Source organism: Chelonoidis abingdonii, chromosome 2 (assembly GCF_003597395.2).
Source record: "Chelonoidis abingdonii isolate Lonesome George chromosome 2, CheloAbing_2.0, whole genome shotgun sequence".
In the NCBI taxonomy this organism is placed as follows: Eukaryota; Metazoa; Chordata; order Testudines; family Testudinidae; genus Chelonoidis; species Chelonoidis abingdonii.
Genome location: NC_133770.1, coordinates 45231337 through 45237622, shown reverse-complemented (window position 1 = coordinate 45237622; position 6286 = coordinate 45231337).

Below are 6286 nucleotides of genomic sequence, written 5' to 3'. Positions count from 1 at the left end.
GAGGCTCAGAGCAGGGATGAGCCACAAAACCTACATGTGGATCCGATCAGGCTGTCACTCCCAGAAGTAAACTTATCAGGGTCAGACAGAGCCACCTTGGGAGTGAGGAGAGGCTATGGATCCAGCATTAAGATTGAGTTTCTGGCTAGGGGAAAAAACTGATTCTCCCACTTGCTGCCTGTCACTGTCTTCCTCCTCCTCCCTTCATCCTCCAATGTCTCTCCTTCTCGCTCCGTTGCACCTCCCCCCTTGCAGGTGTTATGACAGTGCGTGGGGTAGTGGGCACATTAACCCCATAACGCATGGCCCAATGGCAAACAGATGTTGGGGCTGTGACCAGAGTGCCATTTGCCTCCCTGCTTTTTTGGCGCTTGCCTGGGCTCCTTGATTTTTGTACGGCGCTCCCCTGTATCCCGAGTAGCCTCTTCCATTCATGTCTCTGGGAGACATTTAGTGTAAGGGTAGTTGCATTGTTTGCCATAAACAGACTCATCTCCCCAGCATGTGATGAGATCATCAGTACCTCCTGTTTCGGACCATGTTGGAAGCTGGTCTGCAAATCCGGACTGATGATCTCTTTGTGAGGTGACTGTTGCTGATGTGTCACCTGGCATGAAGGTGACCAAACAGGAATGAAATTCAAAAGTCCTGGGGGAATTTCCTGCCTCACCTGGTAGTGCATTGGAGTTGAGAGTGTTGTCAGAGCAGTACAAGGAAGCATCTGGGATAGCTCCTGAAGGCCAATAAATGTCGAATTGCGGTCCAACAATACCTTTAACCCGCGCTGCGATCTCTATTTATGCGCTACTCCACTTGCCGAGGTGGGTACAGAAATCAATTTAAAGATGCCCTTTAATAGAAAAAAACACTTGTCATGTGGACAGAATCATTTTTTCTAATAACTCAGCTAATTCCAAAATACAGGCTAGTGTAGACCAGGCCTGAGTGGTCAATAGCCTACTAACAGGGCAGTTGACTTTTAGTTTCATGTAGTAGCTTCATTGCACTAAGCTCCAAGTCCTGGGTTTGAATTGCCACCGATGATGGATTGTCACCATTACTTATCACAATTGCCACAAATTGACTCTCATTATCAGACTATTTGCAAAAAGAAATCTGATGGGCTAGAACTTACTTGCAAGAAAATAAATCTTAAATAAAAGATTAATTTCAAAATTGTATGCAGGATGTTTTAAGTACAAAAATAGGAATTTCAGGTACTTTTTTTCCCCTCACCACTATACAAATATACCAAAATGTTTGGGACAGAATTAGCTTCAATAACTGATCTTGTTTGTCCTGTTGGCTGAAAGACCAGAAAATCACATTACATTTTCTTACCTTTATAATTAAATGACTAAACTATGCATTCTCAGCTATAGTTTAAAAAGTTAAACTTCACATATTAACCTTTCATTCAATAGTAATGATGGAATACCATAATGAAACGGTGCTGCTTCCTGCACAAGCTGAAAGCCATATCTTTTTGAAACCCGGGATAAAACTATTTTTCCCGTGGATGAAATAAATATTCCTTGTAATTTCGGACTGTCAATTAATCAAGTTAATGTATCAGATAACACAAAATTAAATGAAATTAAAAATAGTTGTGTTAATTGTGGTTTTAATCAACACGTTAACATATAGAATACCAATTAAATACTCTATTAAATTTTTGGATGTTTCTACATTTCAAATATATTGATTTCGTTACAACAGAATACGTGTACTGTGCCACTTTATATTTTATTGCAAATTATTTGCATCATAAAATAAATATGATTTTCAAGCACCTCAATACTAGTTAGGTGCAGGCAAGTGCATCATCAAAGTGCAGCTACAAATGTAGATCATTATTTTTTACATAATCTACACTCAAAACAAAACAAATGTAAAACTTTAGCACCGCTTCAAGTCAAAGCATGAAAGGCAGACAAAGTGTTAGCGTAATTGGCACATAAATACCCTTGCAATGCTGGCTATAGATCAGGCCCATGCGAACACCTGTCTCACTTCAGGTGCATATAATGAGAAGAAGGCAGCGTTATGATCTGTAATGAAAACAAATGTTTGGTCTTAGCAATGCTGAACAAGTAAGGACTTGCATTCCCTGTTCTGAGGTGAATTGAAAAGTACTAGCAGTCTTATATAAATATTTAAACAGATATAGATAATGGCGGTTAGGGTTAAATATAGTTTGATAATGCAATCAGTTCACCTTAAAAGGGTTGCTTTTCATCGTGGTCTCTGAGACATATGTGCTTTGCATATTTTTTCAAATGGCTTCTTCTGTTTTCAGTTCTGTAAAAAGATCCAGCTGAAGAAATGTAGCCTTATGGGTTGGAAAAAGTCATGCCTAAAATGTGTAAAATACCAATATACATTTATATGATTAATATTAATCAAATTAAAATAAATAATAGTGTAGACACCTCTTGATTATTCAGACCATGTTCTCCCTACAGCACATTAGTCTTAGACTTAACAGGGATTCTTGCCTAATTTGTAATCCATTCTTCCAGGAGCTCTTGCAAAGCCCTGCAGCACCACTCCTGATTTTCTTCTTTTCTTCAACTTTTTAGCTGTGATTTTAATAATTCTGCGACACTTTACTGCTTTAAAACTAAATCGGGTTCCCAATAAACAGTATCTCCGTTTCTGTTAAAACCTGCTTTTTTCTTTTACACGTCTCAAAGGTATGACTTAAAGCTCCAATGCTTGTCCCACTATCTCAGATCTGAACAAATCCTTATGCGTGTAGAATTTCCATGATAGCTCATTAATCAAATACTCATAATTTAATTTCAGCAATATTACATGAGAGACTTACCTTCATGGAGGAATTCAATTTTTTTCCTGTTTCTCTTTTGATTACCATTAGGATACTATAGATTCAGGAGGTTACCTTGCATATACATTTGACTTAATAAAAGTAAAGGTGGATGGGGTAAATCTTTTATTGGGACAACTTCTACTGGTGAAAGAGAATGATTTGCGCTCTAGAGTTTCATCTTCACCTCTTGGGAGCTGAAAGCTTGTCTCTTCACCAACAGGAATATGGTCGCAGTAAAAACTATTACCAACCCTTTATCTCTCAAACAGGACCAACAATGCTACATAACAAGTGCAAACAAATTTCAAAAACACATACAGATATTATAAGTATCTGTCCAGCGGAAATTATTCATACCTCATCTGTGAGGAAATTGAAAAGGAGAGGTTATAAAAGAAAATCAAGATCAGCTTGGGCATTGCCTGGTTAAATGGGCCACCACTGTGGCAATTAAAGACATGGCCTACAAGAAAGAAAGTGATGGGGTTTCTTGTAAGAAACTAATTACAACACAGAATGATTGATAGTTAATAAATTAATAATCAAAGCTAATAAATAAAGCCAGGTAATATTGAACACTTACATCTCAAATCAACAATGACATTCCTACTAAGTAAGGAGCCTGACCAACCAGTTCCAGAGAAGCCTTCTCTCACATGGAACATGTGAGCATTGGATTTCCTACACGGGGTTGGTTTCAGGCTCTCTTCTGATTCCTACACTCTCTTCTTAATGGTTATTCATCATTGGAATTGGATTCATTCATTATATGAAATGGTTCTTCATTGGTTTTTGATTTTTGGTGGGGATAGCTTGTTTCGATGCCTTACTTATATAAATATAAGAACAACCTATTGTAAAGTATTTCAGTTTAAATTGCAGATGGTAACAATTTAGGTGACAATACCCTGCAATGAGGGAAAATTCAATTCTTATGGGCCTTTACATTTGGATTTAAGATTTTCAGTTTTGTCTATAGAAGGTGATGGGGCTTTTTCTTATTCCTACCCCTTATACTTTTCTACAGACCTCTCATAGCTAATCTTTCCTGTAGTACTCTTCAAGCTGCTAGTTTATGATTTGTCTGGAAACCTTATTAAAATGTATCAAAGATGTTGCTCCCCCAACTCTCCTCTTGCAGGTGGGTGTTTGACAGTTTACGCTTTTAACTGGGCAGGGAGGTAAAGTTACATTTAGACTGGCCCCTCTTCTAACATAGGCTCTTGTCCAATCTCTGCCAAAATTGCTTTCTCACACCTTTGCTCTACAATCCTTGTACTCTGCAATTTCTCTTATCCATTTAGTATCTTTAACTACTGCCATTCATCTTCTCTTTCCCTCTTCTCTATTGAATACTCCTGTGGACTCCCCTAGATATCATTTCCTGTCTACTCACCCTAAACTATATCTGTGGTTTCAGTAGGTGCAAAAATGAGATTTGTTGGGATGTTTCCCCCATGAGTTTCTTGTAACTTACTTGTGTTTCTGGAACAGTAAAAGGATTGGTAACCTTATAAAAAAAGGGGGGGGGGGAGCTTGTATCTCCTTAAGAAAGCTGAATGTACCATTCCTCCCAGAACACCTACTTTTTGAGTATTGAGGCTAAAAAAGGCTGCATTGTAGAAGGTGTTTTAGTAATTACTTGGCCAACTCTAAGGGTTTGGTCAATTCTGTTCAGTAAAAGACTGAACAACAAATTCGTCAACTACAAAGACACTGAGGTAGACTCCTAATTGTTAAAAGTTCCTATCTCCAATGTTACATACACTCTGTAAATCTCCTATGCCTCTCAAAGAAGTTTCCCTCTGTTTCAATCAATATTATTTCAGAAGATTAATTGAGAATCTAATTGTAGTGGGGAGACTTCAATGAAATGCTAGACCTGCTTTTCTATAGATTGAGCAGACACCAGCAGTCCCAATCCCTTGCTAGGCAAGCTTTATGCGTCAAAATCAAAGAATTGGATTTGAAGGACATATGGACGGCTGCAAGATCTAAGGGAGAACTATGCTTTTTCTCACCCTCACCAGTACTTGTGATTTGTTATTTTCTGGTAATGGTGTTTGGTGACCGCTGTTGTTAAAAAAAATAAAGCAATTATGATTTCTAATCACCACAACCAGTGGTATTGCAGCTCTTTTCCTCCTGAAAAACTAGGAGACTACCAGAAGGAGGTTAAACTCCTCTTTACAATTAACACACAATCTAAGACGTTGTGGAGGAAGTTTTTTCTTGGAATCAGTGACAACCCACTTGTGACCCCTGAGCATCTTGTGGGCCACTTTCAAAACATACTAATGGCAATAAATCCTACTCCTCCCATAAAAAGAGAACCAGGCAGGCTGAGATGGAGAATTAAATAGAAAAGGAATTAATCCTCAAGACAAAAAAATGCTGATATACTTTAGTCAGCACCTATCCCCAACATCCTACAAATTACTGAATTTGTTTGGGAAATCCTCAGGGTACAAAAATAGATTAGCACAAGTCAGAGGCTGCCTTGTACTCTAGAGGGCATCATAATATCGCCTTCTTAGATAAAACTTATCTCTGGCAGTATGCAGAATCAAGTACTTGGGTGTCCTCTTTCCAAGGAACAGAAAAGATATGGCTGAAACTTATTTTCAGTCCTTTTATCTCAGATGGCTTTGGATTTACATAAAATATTAGGTCCCCCTCTATCGCTTTTGGGGAAGAGTTAATATATAAGAAACCAATGTCTTCCGAGACTTCTATTTGTTCTTAGCGCCTTACTAGTTTAATATTCCCTCTTCTATTTCCTCCCCTCCCCACTCAAGTAACAACATTTTAAAAGTCCTGTGGGGATGTAGGCAAAAAGTCCAGGTTATCCTTTGGAAAAATGTAGCTGCTTATTAAATCATGAGGCTTGGTCTGCTCATCATCAGGCTTTACATCAGGGGCAGCTCAAGACACCAGCACGCCAAGCGCGTGCCTGGGGCGGCAAGCCACAGGGTGGGCTCTGCCGGTCGCCGCGAGGACGGCAGGCAGGTGCCTTCAGTGCATGCCTGTGGAGGGTCTGCTGGTCCCGCGCTTCGGCGGACCTGTCATAAATAGATAGCTAAGGGTAATGTTTCTTTACCTGTAAAGGTTAAAGGGAACCAAACCCTGACCAGAGCACCCATCAGGCCGGATTTAAAGTGAGCGGGGGAAACTTTGGAGGTGGTTTTGTTTTGTGGTGTTGTTTTCTCTCGGCTATGGGACTTTTTTTTTTTTCTAATCCCACTTTTCTACCATTCGTTGCAAGTTGAAAACAGTTATATTGTATTTTGTATTACATGTGTGAGTTGCTGGAATGTTAATTGATAGCTTTTGTTAGGGCGATTATTCATAATTTTTTAAGCAATAGCTCTGTTTTATGTCATCTTGATGCAGTGATGTCTGTTTTTTTCTTTTCTTTTATATTAAAGCTTTCTTTTTTAAAACTTGTTGGAT